At 42.5% G+C, this 20,273-nt stretch overlaps 2 long non-coding RNA genes across 2 annotated transcripts; both read left to right on the top strand.

Annotated features, from left to right (window-relative positions):
* Positions 1-6,159: 6,159 nt before the first annotated feature.
* On the top strand, positions 6,160-11,490 carry LOC136493186 (uncharacterized). The gene is made up of 4 exons (XR_010768314.1): positions 6,160-6,299; positions 8,943-9,016; positions 9,112-9,161; positions 11,390-11,490. It is a non-coding gene; the product is annotated as an uncharacterized lncRNA (long non-coding RNA).
* Positions 11,491-14,012: 2,522 nt separating this feature from the next.
* LOC136493179 (uncharacterized) lies at positions 14,013-14,745 on the top strand. Its single transcript, XR_010768311.1, has 3 exons — positions 14,013-14,066; positions 14,197-14,250; positions 14,484-14,745. It is a non-coding gene; the product is annotated as an uncharacterized lncRNA (long non-coding RNA).
* Positions 14,746-20,273: the final 5,528 nt, after the last annotated feature.

Genomic DNA, 20,273 nt, shown 5'->3' with positions numbered 1-20,273 from the left:
ACGCTTAAGTGGAGACCGGACGCACCCGTGAACTGACCTGACACGCCAGAGCCACGTTCGAATCACGCGCACTGCCTAAGCGCCCAAACCAATGACCGGACACAACATTGCCACCACTTGACTCTATGACACCTCACTGTCCTGATCAGATCTAGTAATGGTCTAGAGACGATTTTTGTCGATCAGACGCGTTTGCTCAACCTCGACCAGACGTAGGCTAGCGTCTGATCCCTTCTCCCTACTGCGTGCCAAGTTCAAACGCCCCACGTCAGCATATGTTACACTCGACCGGATGTACCACCGTTGCGTCCGATCAGCTCCTCTGCACCAGCAGTCCATTCAAAAACTAAGACTTCACCTTCATGGCTATAATTGACCGGACGCACCCGACTGAGTTTGATCGCTGCCAGAGCAGCGTCCGATCACCTCGAGATAGCTCCTTCACTTCTCAAACGTCGTCACCCTTGCTCAAATATGCTAACCACCAAGTGTATCACCTTGTGCACGTGTGTTAGCATATTTTCAAAAACATTTTCAAGAGTGTTAGCACTCACTAGAATATAAATGCATATGCAATGAGCTAGAACATCTAGTGGCACTTTGATAATCGCAGTTTATGATGAGTTTCACCCCTCTTAATAGTATGGACCATCTATCCTAAATATGATCACACCCACTAGGTATCTTGATCACCAAAACAAAGAGCTCCTATCAAGTATACCTTTACCTTGAGCTTTTTGTTTTCCTCTTTCTTCTTTTCCTAAGCCCAAGCACTTGATCATCACCATGGCCATCACCACCATCATGATCTTCATCCATTTGCTCCACCACTTGGAATGTGCTACCCTATCTCATGATCACTCAGAGCAATAGGTTAGCACCTAGGGGTTTATCAATTCACCAAAACCAAACTAGAGCTTTCAGCTTGACCTCTTTTGTAGGTTCTATATGTTGTCAACTGGCTCCCTATGCTTCATCTGTCTTGATAGATGGCTTATACAACTCCTGGATGAAGAGTCCATTTTGGACATGCTCCCTTTTAGATCTCTTCTTGGCGAATATATCTACTACATTGTTGTATTGCCAACTTGATTATAGACCTATCCAGTGGGTTGGTTAGACTCAATCTACGTTTCTCCCTCAGGGGTGTCTTCGCCAAGCAATCAGGTGTACATGTGCCTTGGTTCTCAAAAGTCACAAGGGGTGCTGGTACATCTAAGACTTGTTGAACACTAGGTGTGTGGCGGCTCATCTCATTACTCGACGCGTTACCACACTACTACAGATTGAGCTATCATCGCCGCTTATGTAATTACTGGTAAAACTATTTCACCGACAATTAAAGGGATGGCGGGGCCTGGAGTGCAATCAAACCGGCGGAGAAAAGTTGCATCATCGGTGGGTTACCATTGGATCAGGCGGTCATGTTGGGGTTTCTTTTCGTTGCCGTATTATTATGTTGAGCCACCTGTGATACCTGTTATGGTCGTCAGCCCTAAAACAACGTTTAGTGGAACCGGCGATCCATATTCTTCACAACTATCGAGTAGTGTCCCCACTACTAGCACCCTTTCATCACCATTACTTATGTTAGGAGAAGCCGAAGAGATCACCCAATGCTCTACATATACATTGTTGTTGGATTTAAGTAACAAGATAATGTCGAATGTTAGAACAATGCAAGAGTTCCAATCTGCAACATTTGACAACGACCCTGCAGGAGGTCTAAGCAATGCCAAAGATTGAAGAAATGGCGAGGGTTCCAACACAGATGAAAGAAGATTTGGTACTTATGAGAAAGAAATGTGCTTGGTGTTCTTCTTTCACCTATTTTATACTTATCTTAGTTCTTGGCATGATCATTGGCTAGTTCCTTGGTTCACCAAAGTAGTCCTAAGTTCGATAGGATTAGTGTTCTTTACTTTTGTGTTGTCTAGTTCAAGTATTGATGTGTCAGACTGAATTGTGTCACTTTTGTTGAAGTATTGTTGAACTAAATGCAACATTATTAACCCTATGGTTAACTAAATGCACGAGAGAGGCATGCTGCATCCCTACACCCTAGGTCCTGCTACAGAATCAAACAATTTATTGAGCTTACACTCCTACGGTCCTACCACACCTCCCTCCCGACCATTCCCCTGTCTACTCCCTTTCTTTGCTTCACCCTGCTTGCCGCGGATGGAAGGCAGCCTCTCTTGTGCTCTGCTGCTTCCTTCCTCTACTTCACCTTGCTCTCAGTGGACGGAAGGCAAGCCTCTCTCATGCTCTCCTACCTCGCCGATGCACAAATCTGTAGTTCACTGGTCGACCTTGTTATGGATCTGCAGTAAGTTCACTCGATTCCTGTCTTAGTTTAACCTTTGTTGTTGGATCTAGAATACCCCGAACTCAGCTACAATACTGTTATTTGATCTGTAGATGAAAATGAGTTTTCTTATTTTGGAGTTTGTGGCCTTCTATCTATGTGGAGTACAATTTGCTGAGCCTTATTGATGTTATACTAGCAAACATGTCCGTGCGTTGCAACGGAAGAAAAGAAATCTATCAAGCATTTATAGTAAATTATGACTATAGTCTCTAATTAAAGTTAGTAGAGTGTTCGTTACCAACACAGTCAAGGATTGATCTCTCTCTTTTTTTAAAAAAATATATCGGGAGAACTGGCATATATCATAGAGAGAATTCCTTATTTGACACCAGACAAATGATCCATTCCTTTCTTGGCCCTAAAAAAATTCCGTTCCCTATTTGACACCGAGTTCAACTTTCGTTCCTTATACGACACTCCGTCGGGTTTGCCATCCGTGAACCGTTAACTGACATGTGGGCCCCACCACCCTTCTCCCCTTCTCCTCCCCTTCTCAGCCGGGGAATGGCCCCAATGGCGGTGCTTGGATGGGGCGCATCCGCGCGTGGAGGTGGCGGCACAGGCGCGCTCGCGCGGCCAGAGGCGCGTCCTGTCCCCGCGGCGACGGCGCTCGACCGGAGCGTGTCCCCATGGTGTCGGTGCGCGGTAGGGGCAAGCTCGCGCCGTGGCGGCGCATCTGCGATGGTGCCACGTCCGCGCGGAGACGAGGACCAAGGATGCGAGCTTGACAACGCTCGGCCGGGGCGCATCCCCATGGCGGTGGCGCGTCTGCGACGGTGGCGCATCCCTGCCATGACGATGACGACGACGACGCCCGCGTCGTCGTGCAAGAGTCGATCCACGTCCCCACCGTGACAACGACGATGCCCAACTCGCCTCCTGCTGCTCCAGTTCTAGGACGACCTGAGCGCGAGTAGGAGGACGCCGTGGAGCACGCGGACTCCGCTCCCCGTGACGACGACGGCGGCGTTGGCGGCTCAGGCCTGCCATTGAAGATGACGTTGAGGAACCCGCGAGCCGCGCATCGAGGGACGCCGGCCTCCTTGGCAGCCTTCTTCTCCGGCGTGGGCTCGGACTTCGCGGCGGCGGCGACGCGAATGCGTATGAACCGTAGGTGCTATGCCGCTATTGCTGCTCCGTCGAGACGAGAACCCGTCATAGCTGGAGCACTCGAAGAGTCGGAGAAGCTCGATGTGGTGGCACCGTGCAGTCCTATAGCCGCCGCCGCCACCTTGCTGCCACGATAGCTCCTCGCCGCGGGGACAGGACGCGCCCCTAGCCGCGCGAGCGCGCCTATGCCGTCACCTCCACGCGCGGATGCGCCCCGTCCAAGCGCCGTCGTCGCGGGGCCACTCCCCGGCCGAGAAAGGGAGGAGAAGGGGAGAAGGGTGGTGGGGCCCACATGTCAGTTAACGGTTCACGGATGGCAAACCCGACGGAGTGTCGTATAAGGAACGAAAGTTGAATTCGGTGTCAAATAGGGAACGAAATTTTTTTTGAGGGCCAAGAAAGGAACGGGTTATTTGTCTGGTGTCAAATAAGGAATTCTCTCTATATCATACAAGAACTTAAGTGGACATACTCGGAACACTGCCTATCAAGCACAACTCATGCACACCACATGCACTACTCAACACATGCTTGGTGCTCTCTGAGAAAAACCCTGCAGCTGGTTTTTCCCAAATTTAAAAATGTGGATGCGTGAAGGATTGATCTGTCTACCGATGATTACGATAAAAGACTTTTCTCGTTTTTTACATGGCAGCCCTTGTTAGTGATTGCAGAGGTATATTTATTATATTTTCTGTGTGGGAGCATTGTATTCACCTAGACCATGGAATTGGATTAGAACTCCTATATTGATAAAAAAAAAAACTTCACAGTCATGTGGTGAGATATACCATTAATTAGGTATATATAGGAGTGGTTTTTCTTATCTCGATTGAGATTTTTTTCTAATTAATAAATTCTAGTTCTAACTAATATATATTTAATGTAGACCCTTAGATCTTTATAAAATCTAATGGTACATATTATTTTTTTAGTTACTCATACTCATATTTTTTGGTGTAAAAAACGGCGAGTTGCTTCTTTGCAAAGGTGTAGGTTGTCGTCTCCGTGGGGAGAAGCAATCATTTGAAGTTTTGATTTGCTCCGTAGTGTTCGATATTTATACAGGCTTGTGTATACTTGTTATAGTATTCTATACGGATTGCTTTTCACTATTCAAACTTCTTTTTTCCTTTTCTTTGCGAGATGAAACTTGTTTTTCCTCACGCAAGAATATTTAATTGTCTTTTTCTAAGGATCAAATATGGATAGCTAACACTCCATGTGTATATTTAGAATTGGAGCATACTACACGTTACAATAGGACTTTGGCTTTTTTAGGTTAGAATTTCTATTCAACTTAATTAGGACCGGAGAGATCTGTTTGATTAGGATTAACTATCTAGGTTACCTCGAAAACCTGTGTAATCCAAATCGAAAGCCACCCAGACGAAGCGCTGAAGTGGTACCTGTCTGAAGTTGTAGTCCGAGTCACGTACATTATCCGGAGCTTCATGTATTCTCGTGTGTGAGTGATTTTTTTAGCACAACGTGAGTGATAGAATAGAGGCAAGAAGCTTACAAGAAATTCATGCAGCCTGTTCGTTTGGCTGTGGCTTATCGTAAATGATCGTAAATTTATAGCTGGAATAGTATTTTTGTCTCACACAATCTAGCCAGCAGTACATCTTTACGAACCAGCAATGATACGAACCAGCCAACCGAACAGGCTTATAGTTTTTTAATATATTATTTGTTTATGCTTTTGTATTTTATTTAGATTTAAGAGACCGTCACGAGGTTTTGTTGCCATGCGAGCGAGTTGGGTTCGTTTACGACACGTGGTGCGTTAGTTTCCAAAAACAGACGTAAAAGGATTTTTTTATAATTAGGATTCCTAGTTATATTCAGCACATTTCCTATTCCACAGTCGCCTGAAATCTGTCTCCCTCTCAGGCGACGCTTCTGTCTGTTGGATGGACTATCCATGCGCTCAGAGGGTCCGATGTTCCTTAGGGCAAGTACATTGGTATACTGTAAGCAGTCTCATAGGTTGTCTCATGCAGTGCTACATCGGATTTTTGGTGACATGGAAGAGAGAGAGGTAAGAGACAAAGGTGGTTGTTTCGCGAAGCAATCACCTCATAGCTAAAATTTAGGACTATAAGACAATTTATACACCATTGTACAAGTGGTTGTTGTCATACAACTAACAAACATTCATTTGTTGTATGCATAAATTAAGGACTCTAGAATTACTATGAGACAATTTAGAAGACAAACTATTGTACGTGTTATTTTTTAGGGCTCTTGCATCCATATCTCTATTTTATATCGATATTGTGATTTTATTCCTGTTTTTTAACTATTGTACCCCTATTTTTTTTGGATGGGATAACTGTGATAAGAACATTTCAGTTATTTCGCATATAATTTTATGTGTTTTATTTTTTAAATCGTTTAATCAGCCTCTAAATAACGGACATCCAAACAGGGGCAAACTGCTGATTCGTTTCAAAATAAAAGAGGTAAAATCACAAAGTTAAAAAAAATAAGATTAAAATCACAATCCGACTTCTGCACCGGTAAAAAAACACCGTTTTCCCTATTTTTTTTTAAGTCGTCTCAAAATTATGCTACCAGACAATTTGCCGGTCCGGCACTGGAGAGCGCACCCGTTAGCACCTACACCCAGCGTTTTCGGACCGACTACTTTTGGCCCTGTTCGTATTCTCGAAGCGCGCGCGAGAGGGGAGAGGTGTTCGTCTCGGCGAATTTTTCGGCGACCTCGCCTCTCCGCCGCGCCCCATCTCTGCGCGTCGCTCCCCCTCACCGATTCGGTTGCTCGGTGTCGTCTGCCATTCCCAGAGCTCGGGAGGTACTTGTGTTCGGCGCTTGCTCCCTTATTTAGCCCCTTGATTTTGCGCCTGTTCGATTTTGTTGCGGGTTTCGGAAGTCCCACTGCTCGCCGTGAGCTTTACAGGCGGCCGGGCAGCTGCAGCTTGCCTCCATGCTGGGATAACGCCTCTTTGCTCTCCTTGCTATGTTCTGGTTCGATTTGCGGCTGGGATCGGGGTAGGATTTGTTTGCTAGGATAGCGGCAGTCTTAAGAGCTAGTTCGACTGCTCTGTCAGCTTGGATTTGTTTGATTTTTCGTCTTCCTGAAGTAGCCTGGCAAACTAATTTGTGAATAGGCTTGTTGTGCTGGTAGAATATCCAGGTGAAGCAGGGATCTAGCAGATCCGGAGCAGCATTGCTAGATGGCATGGGACAACACAGTCTTCAGTTGTGGCTCCATACTTGCCTACGGATGGCATGAATGTTACTATACTTTGCATTGTTTTGCTGGGCACAATCATTTTACCATGCTCGGCAACAACTACACAGACTGGTGCCGCATTAGAAAAAAAAAAGACTACTGTTTAGTTTCCGCAGCACCTGTTTATGGTTTTTTAGTCATGGGTCTGATCCGGATTATTAGAGGCTCTCCTCTTGAGGAGCTGTTTTTTTTTTTCTTTTGCTGATCTTGAGTGGATTGAAATTTGTTTGTGTCTAATTATGTATCCAAATTCCAATTACTTTAGCTAATATTTTTTTGGCCGTTTTGAGTCACATTGACTGTAGTGTAAAAATTATTCTACTATCTCTCTGCTTGTTTTCAAGTTCTATTCCTGTCAGGGCAGTAACTAGTACTTGTCACAGTTAGCATACTTCCAGTCTAGTTCATGTGAGAGGAAGATGGCACTGATTATGGTGGTAAAAACTAAGAGTGCAATGTGAAGCTAAACTGTTAATACTATCTATGTAACAGTGTAACGGTCTGGTTCTTCTTTTTCTTTTTTTCTATTCTATATGCAGCACTGTCTGTCTTACTTGATGGGGTTGAACAAATTTTCAATTGCAGATATGTGGGCTTGAGCATAGCTACTATGCTGAAAGTAAGGCATGCCATTGGGTAATCGATGGAGAATCACTGAACCCCACATTTTGTGATGTTGTTTGTTTTTTTCTGGAAATTAAATGCCCTACTTCTCATTAACTGAAAGTATCTCAAAATAGATGAACTCTGCTGATCCAAAAGCTCAAATAGATAAAGGCATGTGAATGTTGCATTCATCATCTTCGGTGTTTTATATGTAGCTTAACAGTTTTTTTTTTTTTCTGAAAACTGAATGGTGGCTGCTTGTGTTCATTAACCAAAAACGCCAAAGTGTATATTCGAATGTGTTCTAGGAACAGTACCAACTGTGTATAGTAGAGATGGTTTTTTCTGTTTCTGTTTCTTCTGGGACAGACTCCTTAGAAGTAGAGATTGTTTTTTTCTGGGAGGTACTTTGAGGTTCTTTGGCTCAGGTGTCGTTATCTTCGATTTACTCTGGTTTTCAGGCCACTTGCTATTTCTTTTGTTATTTGCTCCTCTGACGGAGCAGCTGCATCCCTTCAATGTTGTTCACCTCTGTTGTTTCATGCAATTAATATTCCGTTGTCGCTGGATTTTGTTCTTGAGTTGGCTTTTAAAAGACAGTAGCATTCATTTCAAGGGATATTTCATTCACTTTATCAATTTGTGTTGTCCACTGTCTGTCACTTTGTTTCAGGCCGGTTATCTATCGTGTCCACTGTCCGTCTGTCAGTCTATAAGCATACAATAAAAGTAAATATTATGCTAAGACTAGTACAGGCAACTAATTCACACATTTTTGTTTTGGGCTGGTTATCTGTTGTATCCACTGTCTAGCACACTCGTATTAGTCTATAACATGTAGTAAAAGTAATATTAGACTAAGACTAGTACTTATAACTAATAACACATTTTGTTTTAGACAGATCTATCAGTCTATATAAGCATGCAGTAAAAGTAATATGTAACTGCACACATGCTCACCCCTCCATCTGTCAGTGTATATAATGCTATTTGCAGCATTGTCATGATATCTTGTGTAGGCTGCATAGGTAGTAATTTTTTTTCATGTTCAGTTGGCTTTCATGGCCGTCATGGTATCTTGCTGACCACTTCTTTCCAGTTCGTTATGATGTACACTTATTCGATCGATAATATTTATGGCTTCCAGGAAGCTAAATATATTGTATTTTGAAGTTGCTTGTATGAATATGCATGGTCTGCTAGATAGCTTATTAGTACACGATTGTCTGCTACCTAGCTTACTAGTACTACCCCTTGTGAGAATTTTACGATATTCTGAGTAGTATCAAGCTTCCGAATTTAGCACATGATTGTCTGCTATATAGCTTGCATTTACTACCCCTTGTGTGAATATGTAAAGTCTAAATTCTGGTTCAGTCAACTATGCTCCTTGAGTATTACAATGGTTAACTGAATATTTCTCGTGCTTGGTACTACATCCTTTTAAGAGTGCTATTAGCTCCTATTTTTCAGTTAGTGGCTTGCTTGGATATAGAAGCTAGCAGTAGTGGTAGGATATAGATGCTGCATTGGGTGATCTGAAATATGTTGCTTATTGTTAGAAATGTGATCTTTGTCCATGTTTCCATTCTCCAGGTTGCCATCATCTATGAGATGGCTGCTTTCAGGTCTGCATTGTAAGCATTTTTGAGTGGCCATATTATCCTTTGGTAAGATTGTATGCATCGATTTTTAGTTGCATCTATTCCTCTGAACATTGGGTGTCTGTCATCTTTCCTAAAGACCTGCAATGCCCATTCTCCAGGTTGTTGCAACTATGGGATGACTGCTTTGAGGCCTTCATTTTAAGCATTCGTGAGTACATTTCATGTCTCGATAAAATATAGTTTTATCATGACCTGTACCTTCATTGATGATTTTCGAATCTAGTTGTTTTTGTTATTTGGAAACTATTAATAGAAAATTTTCTCACATATGGAATACTGAGTTTTGAGTTCAGAAAACCTCACAGCTTTCAAAATATGCTTCAGCTACTTTGAAGTTGTGTTGGTGCAGTACTATAGAAATAGGATGCATCCACAGTATATTAATGAATTTTTTTTGTTTATTGTTCTTGTCCATAGTAGTCGTAGTGCTCTACTCCTATTAATCTTTCCTATTCAAGAAAGCATAACAAATAAATCTTTTGGTTAATTAATTGCAATCACCAATGATGCAAATTGCAAGTACTGAGCACCGCAATTTTAGTTCCGTGGATATGCAATATGTCCCTTTTTGCTTGCAAGGGTTGCCTATTAGCAACGATATGCAATTTTAGTGCCTTAGGATTTGCTCTGCAGTCAATTTGTGTCGTTTTGGGTCTGTTATTAGTTTTGTCTGAAATGGAGAAATGTCCTGCATTTATGACCCCACACAAAAGCAACAGTGTTTCGATTTAAACTGCCAAGGGCCTTCACACAAAAGCAACAGTGTTCCTTTTTTCATCTGTTTATTGTGATTTGTGCCTGCCCACACCTAGTTTTTGTCCTTGTCCTTTCATAGAAAAAAAATTGTCTCTTGTGATTTGTGCTAACTCACCTTTTCCTTTGTTTATTGTGGTTGTGCTTGCCCAAGCCAAGTTTTTGTCCTTGTCCTTTCATAGAAAAAAATTGTCTCTCGTGATTTGTGCTAACACTTCATGAACTTTGTTAATTCTGATTTGTGCCAACACACAGTCTCTGTAAGTCTGTATTGTTATCTAGCATCTTGTTATGGACATTGCAGTTCCCTTGGAGTCTTGTAAGAAAATGAATGTAATATTTGGAACCATATATGATTCTTTTTCTTGTAGTTGACGCTCATAAAGGTGAACATGGTTCAGTGCAACAGCTTGATACAAGTAGCTTGAAAATATCACTGCAATATGTTGATTTTTCCTCGAACATGCAGGGGAGCTGCGTATCATTATATTAAAAAGAAAACTGTAATATGTTGATTGTTTTACCTTCATGCCAAAATCACAGACTTGCCTGCCGATATCAAATTGCATGCTGCTATTACTTGATGTGTCTGGGATAATTGGATGATTCTGTTCTTTTCTTTTCCTTTTAATCTTTTTACACAAATGTCTTCGAGATGAATGGTGTGTGTATATTGCGCGGCCCACCTCCTTTGTGCGAGTGTGTGCACATGTGTGTCTGATTGTCTTAGAATTATCTTCCAGTTTTGTTTGGTGTGGCTACTATAACCAGTTTAATTTTGTATTGACTTTGCGCGGATGCAGATGGGGAAGTGAGCTTTGCTACTTAGTAATTTATGTTTTTTGAGCCTGCTGAAAATTTGAGATGACGCACTGGCAGAAGTTCTGCATTATTTCAATTAGTAATACTATCTTGCTTCTTGGTCAATTTCCTTGTGCCTAGTGCTGTTTTTTTTTTCGCCCCTGGGGGGGGGGGGTGTTGTGTATTTTCGTCCTCTTAGTCAGTTTCTTCTCCTATTTGGTGGGCAGCTTGGGGGCAACCTTTGTGCTCGACGCTTGCCTAGAGCACCTCTGCTTCTACTGAATGGCAGAGCTCCTGGAACACCTCTGTGCCTAGTGTTGTTTTTGTTCAATGTTTAGGTCATTGAGTTTTAGTGGTCGAGTTAGACGAGATGAAATACTGTGGTGTTCTGAGCACACCACAACATTTATGTTTTAACATTCATGATTCGGTTGATCCTAAGTTGTTGCATAAATGTGGTCTTTTATTAACTGTTACTAATCTCTGCATGTTACTAGCATATCTCAACTCTTACATTATGTTGGTCTTCTCCACCCACCCACTCTCTCTCTGTCTCCCTGCCTTAGCAGCAGCTAGCCAGAGGACAGCCAGAGCTCTATCCTCTCTCACTCTCATCATTATTTATGCATCTGTTGTAAGATGGGGCTTCACAAGACTATTTTCCTTATCATTTTATTTGTTTGCGGTGTAAAGTAGCTCTATCCTCTCTCAGTTTTTCTCTTTTGTGCATGATCTTATCACATTGTCATATGTTGTGGTTACGCTTGAGTCAACTCCAGAAAAAGAATACAGTGTTTTGGTATGTTTCTTTGTTAATTTCAGGTGCCACCTACTATTAGAAATGCCGCCCTATTTACTTGTGAAGAAACGTGGAAGGAAATATAGAGTAAGTTGTGAGGCAACTTCTGAAGGTGCTTCTGCAGAGAAGGTAATAATATCTAGTGTTTATGTACAGACTGAGTTGTCTATTTAGGTGTCAATAAATAGATTTCAAAATGCTATTTTGGGCAATCATATATAGCTGATTGAATTGGTTGTTTATGTGTCAAATAGCTGTTTCAAATGACTATTTCAGTAACCAGATATGACCGCTTGGATTGGCTATAGATTCTCAAGATCTAGTCTAACAAAATGTTTCTTATGGTCATCAATGGTGTTTGCTTTGGATCTGTAGATCTGGTTTTGCATGCAGTGCTTGTTCATGTTTCAGTTTGACATTCGGATATAGCTGTGCTTGTTTCTTTTACTTGAATCTGGAGCCTACTACGGTTATGGTGTATGTAGGTTCCAGTCATGGTTCAGTGCAACAGCTTGATACAAGTAGCTTGAAAATATCACTGCAATATGTTGATTTTTCCTCGAACATGCAGGGGAGCTGCGTATCATTATATTAAAAAGAAAACTGTAATATGTTGATTGTTTTACCTTCATGCCAAAATCACAGACTTGCCTGCCGATATCAAATTGCATGCTGCTATTACTTGATGTGTCTGGGATAATTGGATGATTCTGTTCTTTTCTTTTCCTTTTAATCTTTTTACACAAATGTCTTCGAGATGAATGGTGTGTGTATATTGCGTGGCCCACCTCCTTTGTGCGAGTGTGTGCACATGTGTGTCTGATTGTCTTAGAATTATCTTCCAGTTTTGTTTGGTGTGGCTACTATAACCAGTTTAATTTTGTATTGACTTTGCGCGGATGCAGATGGGGAAGTGAGCTTTGCTACTTAGTAATTTATGTTTTTTGAGCCTGCTGAAAATTTGAGATGACGCACTGCCAGAAGTTCTGCATTATTTCAATTAGTAATACTATCTTGCTGCTTGGTCAATTACCTTTTCGCCCCTCGGGGGGGGGGGGGGGGGGGGGGGTGTTTGTGTATTTTCGTCCTCTTAGTCAGTTTCTTCTCCTATTTGGTGGGCAGCTTGGGGGCAACCTTTGTGCTCGACGCTTGCCTGGAACACCTCTGCTTCTACTGAATGGCAGAGCTCCTGGAACACCTCTGTGCCTAGTGTTGTTTTTGTTCAATGTTTAGGTCATTGAGTTTTAGTGGTCGAGTTAGACGAGATGAAATACTGTGGTGTTCTGAGCACACCACAACATTTATGTTTTAACATTTATGATTCGGTTGATCCTAAGTTGTTGCATAAATGTGGTCTTTTATTAACTGTTACTAATCTCTGCATGTTACTAGCATATCTCAACTCTTACATTATGTTGGTCTTCTCCACCCACCCACTCTCTCTCTGTCTCCCTGCCTTAGCAGCAGCTAGCCAGAGGACAGCCAGAGCTCTATCCTCTCTCACTCTCATCATTATTTATGCATCTGTTGTAAGATGGGGCTTCACAAGACTATTTTCCTTATCATTTTATTTGTTTGCGGTGTAAAGTAGCTCTATCCTCTCTCAGTTTTTCTCTTTTGTGCATGATCTTATCACATTGTCATATGTTGTGGTTACGCTTGAGTCAACTCCAGAAAAAGAATACAGTGTTTTGGTATGTTTCTTTGTTAATTTCAGGTGCCACCTACTATTAGAAATGCCGCCCTATTTACTTGTGAAGAAACGTGGAAGGAAATATAGAGTAAGTTGTGAGGCAACTTCTGAAGGTGCTTCTGCAGAGAAGGTAATAATATCTAGTGTTTATGTACAGACTGAGTTGTCTATTTAGGTGTCAATAAATAGATTTCAAAATGCTATTTTGGGCAATCATATATAGCTGATTGAATTGGTTGTTTATGTGTCAAATAGCTGTTTCAAATGACTATTTCAGTAACCAGATATGACCGCTTGGATTGGCTATAGATTCTCAAGATCTAGTCTAACAAAATGTTTCTTATGGTCATCAATGGTGTTTGCTTTGGATCTGTAGATCTGGTTTTGCATGCAGTGCTTGTTCATGTTTCAGTTTGACATTCGGATATAGCTGTGCTTGTTTCTTTTACTTGAATCTGGAGCCTACTACGGTTATGGTGTATGTAGGTTCCAGTGAGTGACAAGTGCTCATTGTTGTGATTTGAATTATATCTTCTGTTACAGTCCACTGTAACTTAAGTTGCTTGGATTTCTTTCTGTTCTAAGGGGCGTACCCAGTGCAAAGAGCTCCCGCTCTGTGCGGGGTCTGGGGAAGGGTGTCAGTGGCAAGCCTTACCCTCGCCTGTGCAATGCGAGAAGACCGCGACTCGAACCCGGGACCTTCCGGTCACAGGCAGTAAGACTACCGCTTGCACCAGGCCCGCCCTTCATTTCTTTCTATTCTAAATGGATCAAAATATATCTTCTACTACAATGCATGTTGTGATTCTTGTGAACAACTCTTTTTTATGTTTCAATTTGATCTTGTTGTAAAACCTAAGGCTCTGTCATTGTTGTTTTGCAAATATTTATTATTGAGATATTAACTATTGGGTGTCTGTCATCTTTGCTAAAGTTCTGCAATGTCCATTCCTGCATGTTGTTGCAACTATGAGATGACTGCTTTGAGGCCTGCATTTTAAGCAATTGTGAGTACATTTCATGTCTCGATAAAATCTAGTTTATCATGACCTGTACCGTTATTGATGATTTTCGAATCTAGTTGTTTTTGTTCATCTGGAAACTATTAATAGAGCTTGGCCTGCATTTTTGCTCCAGCTACTTTCAAGTTGTGTTGGTGCAAGAAATAAGATGCATCCACAATAGTCGTAGGTAAGGCTTGCCACTAACACCCTTCCCCAGACCCCGCGGAGCTCTGCCTGGGTACGCCCCATTGTTCTTGTCCATAGTAGTCTCTGTTCCTATTAATCTTTCGTATTCACGAAAACAAACAAATAAAACATTCAGTTTCTTAATAATTGCAATCAGTAATGTTGTAAATTACAAGTATCGAGCACCGCAATTTTAGTGCTAAGGATATGCAATATGTCCCTTTTTGCTTGCAGGGGTTGCCTATTAGTAAGGAAATCATTCTTCCACAAGAATCCTTCCAACTTTGTTGACCTGGGTGGTGTGTAGTGGGTTGTACATGGTGTAGTTGACCTGAGCTCCAACTTTTGCATGGGCCAAAAGGAAGAAGCTGATTATAGAAAGCATAAGTTCCAGTATTTTACGGTTTGGGATTCACAGTTTGTCTGTTTTCCATATTTTCTAGAATTGTGTAATGTCTTACTGGACCCCAACTACATATAATTTGCATAAGCCCATGTGGTGACTGGTGATTGAGTTGAAACTAGAGAAATAATTAATTATGTTCTGACCTTCATATGATCAATTGATTAGGTTATATGATTCCAGATACTATAGGTCTTTATCTCAATCATAATTGTGGTGCTCTAGTGACAATGGAACTGTACAACCAACTGTCGTGTTTCTCAGTAATGAAACAATTCTCTTATTTGGTAAACAAGCAACATTAAAGCCTGTAGTTGAAAGGTGAGGGATCTATAAACTTAAACAATTCTCTTGTTTAGTAAACACATCAAACTCCATATCATTGCCAAACAGTGTTACTGCTTTTGATTGATCATTTCGTTCTTCATTGTCCAAATCATTGCCAAAGTGTTTACTACTTCTGACTGATCATTTCCTTGAAATTATTCTTCTTCGCATTAGCTGGTGTTGTGCTGGCTGGTTCAGAAATCCTAGTAGTTGTAATCAGGAAAACAAATAAAACACTAAGTTATTAGTTGCAATCAGGAATAGTGTAAATTACAAGTATTTAACACCGCAATTGTAGGTGTCATAATATGCAATAAGTGGAATTTGAATTTACCTCATTATAATTGGCATTCACATTGTTTGAATCGAATTTGTAATAACTTTCAATATTCATTTCCAAATCTCTTGCAGAAGCACCCTGCATATAAAAAGACAAATGGATTAGCTTAGAATTAATTTGTTTATTTCAAAATTTAATGGCACAAGGTTTGAACAAAAACATTCAGTAAGGGGACCAATTTCCGTTTCAAACCTGTTTATTGTGATTTGTGCCAGAACACACCTCATTTTTGTCCTTGTCTTTTCATAGAAAAAAAATTGTTTCTTGTGATTTGTGCTAACACACCTTTTTCTTTGTTTATTGTTATTTGTGCCAGCACAAACCACATTTTTGTCCTTGTCTTTTCATAGAAAAAAAAATAGTTTCTTGTGATTTGTGCTAACACAGCTTTTCTTTGTTTATTGTGATTTGTGCTAGAACACACCATAGTTTTGTCCTTGTCTTCCTATAGAAAAAAAAATTTTAGTTGTGATTTGTGCCATGGTTTATGAGGCGTCGCCTAGACGTCGCCTAGGCGACAAGGCGTGGTAGAGGTGCTGGGCGTTGGGGTCGCCACGACCTCCGCGGGTATGGCGTCCGCCTCATAGGATTAGGCGTCGCCTAGGCGCGAATGGCGTCGGGCGGACGCCTACAGCGCCGTAGGGGACGCCGGATGCGATTTTGCAGGGAATGGATAGGAAATCGACCACGGGTGGGCGGGAAATCGAGCGCGCGTCCACGCCAGAAGACCCGCGGCGCGAAGTGAGCGCATATATGCTCTTGCGCGGGAAATTTCCCGCTCGGTGGCATTTACTGCGGGTGCGGGCAGCTTCACGGGGAGAGAGCCAGAGAGGGAGAGGAAAAGAGAAGGCCGAGGGCGGGAACTCTTGGCGGCGGCGGCGGCCCTGCATCTCCGCTTGCTGCTCGTCTGCTCGAGTCCAGCGGCTGCCTGCATCTCCCACGAGGCCGCCCCTGCATCTCCGCCTGGCTGCGCAAGTCCACTAGCGGTCCGCACCTGCTCGCCTATCTCCGTCGACCGGCCGGACCTGTACTCGTCGGCCGTCTGCAGCTGATCGCCCGCCTCCGTCGACCGTCTGCCGTCAGCCTGGGCCTGGACGCTCCCTGCCTCCTCTCTGCTTCGAGTCGCCGTCGCCATCCGCACTTCACCTGTCCGTCCGCTTCGAGTCGCCGTCCACAGGTCCATCCGCACCGCACTTGTCCGTCCGCCTCGTGTCTGCGCCTCCGCTTTTGCTCTTGTAGTGTTATCTGCTCTTCGTGCTCTGCTTTTGCTCTGACTATAGTATTCCTCGTGCTCTGCTGCTCTGCTTTTGATCTGATGCCTCGTGCTCTGCTATTGATTTGAATATTATATGCTCATGCTGCATGCCTATCCCTGCCTCCTCCCTTGCTCTGAATATTTATTCTGCACTCTGCTCTGCATTTGCTCATGGTGTGTGCCTGTATGTACTCTGCTCTGAGCCTCTGAATATTGTAAGATGAACTGCTGATGCCTACTTTTTATATTATATGGGTTATCACTCACATATACAAATGGCTGCTTGTTCTTGGGCTCAAGAATTGGCAACAAACGAGGTATGTATGTGCTGCACTAGTATATAAAATTCTAGCTTACAACGCCTTACAATGTGTGTATGGCGTCGCCTAGGCGTCCGCCACAAACGCCTAGGCGTTGTGAAGGGGGTCAGGCGCCGCGCCTCGCCACGGCGCCTCAAAAACAATGATTTGTGCTGACACAGGCAAAACTTTTTTTCCCTTGTCTTCCTATAGAAAAAAATTGTTAGTTGTGATTTGTGCCAACATAGACAAACCATTTGTTTCCTTGTCTTCCTATAAAAAAATTGTTAGTTTTGATTTGTGCCGACACAGAGAAAACTTATTTGTCATTGTCTTCCTATGGAAAAAATTGGTAGTTGTGATTTGTGTCAACAGCCCTTGGGCATTGGCCTGGAAATCCCTTTGGGCTGCTAGCCTTGGTGTTAGTGTTCCTAATAGCGTGCCATGGCCTTGATGAATCTTGATTGATCATTCAAGAGGATAGACATGTCAAATCATTACCATGAGCATGGCTGTACTTTTTTGGTCATGTGTGTGAAAGTTTCTCTATGCGTGTGCTATTCACATGTGAGCAGGCCATTTCTTTCTATGTGCACATGTGCGTATCAATCGATTTTCCCATGATTGGAGAGGCCTTTCTTTCAATCATGCCAAAAAACCAAGATTGGGAGTGGGTTTTGGGAAATATTGGAGATGCTCTGATTGGGAGTAGTGGTCGTCCGCATATCTTCGCTACTAATGGATGGTTGGAACATGAATACTTCTCTTGATGTGCTGCAGTGGTGATCTCCTTCCCCTGCAATTGCCTGAGACATTTTACTTTGGTCTTGCCACTGTTGCAGCTAATCCACTCTTTGAGTCCATTCATACTTTATTCTGTCTTTTATTTTGTCCTCGTGTGCTTTTATCTGCTTGTTCTTTTGCATGTCCTGTTGATGCTCTACCGTGATCTAAGGCTATTCTTCTTCACCTGCCTTCCTGCTGGATTTGATCCTGGTACTGGGTTAATGTTTGTGGGACTAATATGTAAATGCCCATCAAGAATGAAGCCATAAAATTCCAATGTGGGGCAATGATCAACAACCCTGACATAAGCAGCTTTGAGCAACCAAGGCTACTATGGCCTATGGGTACCAAACTGGAATCCTCCCTTTCCTCTCTTAGAAACCTTTTCAATTATGTTCTGTGATAGTGGCTTTGTCCTTGGATGGTCATGCCATTCCTTGTGTGATAACCAGGACAATGCTGCTTATCGTACCAGGAAAAGTTGATTTGGTGAGAAGAGATGCTGGGGATACGGTTAAATGATTGAGCAAAGGCGAAGCTGAGCCCCCCTCTCAGAAAAGGGTAGAAGAAAACACAATTTTATGTTGTTTCTTCATTTTTCTGACTTCATTTCTTTTGCTGCATTTGTCTAACTCCAATCATTTACCTTTGGATTATGTTCTTAGTAGGTTGAGATGTTTCCTAGTTTTTTATGTTGATTCTGCTATATTTGTTTGCAATGGCCTTGTTTTGCTTGTGCTTTAGTGATCTTCTATTGCTTATATGAAGAGGAAGTTGTTCCTTGAATGAAATGACCCATCAAATGCCATAGATGTTTTAGAAAATCTGAACTTTTTTTAATAAAATGAGCATTTGTTTGTTTTTCTGCAATCAAAATATATCTGATGTAGCAGCTCTAATTTATGTTCAGAGTGATTTTGCAGTTCAAATTTTAACTCTAATTTGTTTGTTTCTGTTATTGAAACATATCTGATTTATGCAGAGTTTTCAAATAATTTGTAGCATCTTTAGTTAGCCGGTACTTGTAAATTTCACTGGTTCAGTTGTTTCAGAGTTTGTGACAAATCTGGTGGCCTGTTTTTTTTTTTTGGAGTGCCTTCTATAAATCATTTGCTACATCATTGTCGGTGTCGGTGGGAAACTGAACCATAGCTGCGTTTAGAGATTCATGACAATTGTATCGTTAAAGTTTATTCTTTCATGACAATTACTGTGGGGTACGACCCCGGATATCCACAGCGGACCATATGGGCTGCGCCCCCAGGGGTGGTCCAGCCCACAAGACGAAGCCTTGCGGGGCACGACTCTGCTCGACGCCTCCTGTAAGACACTGGAAAGATATCCTAAAGATATTACGAGATCTGTTAGGATATGTATGATCTCATGGTTTTTGTAATCTGTTATTATTTTTTGGTTATCTTTTAGATCTAACCGACTTGTAACTCTGTCCTCTGAACTATATAAGGCGGGCAAGGGACCTCCTTCAATACAAGCCAACAGACCACAGGAGTAGGGTATTACGTCATACTGACGGCCTGAACCTGTCTAACTCGTGTGTCTCTGTTGTCTTGTTCTTGATTACACACCTCTCTGCCGATCAATCTACCTTCGGGGATACCTCTTGGAGGACTGCCGACGATATTTTGTCGACAGTTGGCGCAGTCAGGTAGGGGTGTGCGTGTTGTTTCTATATCGAACAAGATAGTACTGTTCGTAGGTTCTTCGTCTCTCCCGCAGCTCGGTCAGATCTTCACGGTCGGATCGATCTCGTGGATCATCAACGCTGACGAAGTCGGAGAGCTCATCGAGCCGATGTCAGATTGATTCTGCGCCGATCACCCCAGCACCTGCGACTGCAGATCCGATCTCGGAACCGTCTCCGATGTCGTCTTCACCAACAACTGCACCGCCTGCTGCCACGCTGACCAGACATTTCTGTCTAAAGCTAAGTTACGCTTTAATATTCTTCTAAATATTCTTCAATCTTCGTATATTGCCATGATGTTTCTCCAAACTGTTTTCTTATGTTTGCTCTCCAAACGATTTTTCGAACCCCCGAACAATCATGTTGACTGCTCAGGATGTCGTCTAGAAACGATCCTGTCTCTAGCTCCTCTTTACACGTGCACGAGCGTCTACCCTCTGCGTTATGGGTGGTCGGTAGCAGGCTCCTTAGCGACACTTTGTTCTTCCTACACGCACACGGGCTCCACGCTCCGCGTTATGGTTAACGGGTTAACTAGGGCTGGAGACTCAGCTACACACTAACTGGTCAGGCAGGTTTGTATTAAATATAAATATATTTTCAGAATAACACTAAGTGTTCACACCAACTGATCGTCGAGCTACATACGCTATTTCATCGCCATTGCTGATTTTTCTTCGGAGTTTATATATTTTTACATCATGTACTATCCGTTCTACATATTTGTATTGCAGGATCATCATCCAGGTGATCGGACCACCTAGTGTTCGGACTTCTCCACCGATCAACTGGTCGGACCTGCTAGGTTCATGGATTTCGTCGCCGACCAGTTGATCAGACTGTTCGTCGGTCGTTTCTACTCAATGTTCACTTTGCGTCGCCACCAGTTGACCAGACTGTTCGTCGCTC

The sequence above is a fragment of the Miscanthus floridulus genome, chromosome 1 (genome assembly GCF_019320115.1).
Source record: "Miscanthus floridulus cultivar M001 chromosome 1, ASM1932011v1, whole genome shotgun sequence".
NCBI classification, from domain to species: domain Eukaryota; kingdom Viridiplantae; phylum Streptophyta; class Magnoliopsida; order Poales; family Poaceae; genus Miscanthus; species Miscanthus floridulus.
Note: the sequence above shows the minus strand (reverse complement) of the source record. Positions and strands in the feature narration are given on the sequence as shown.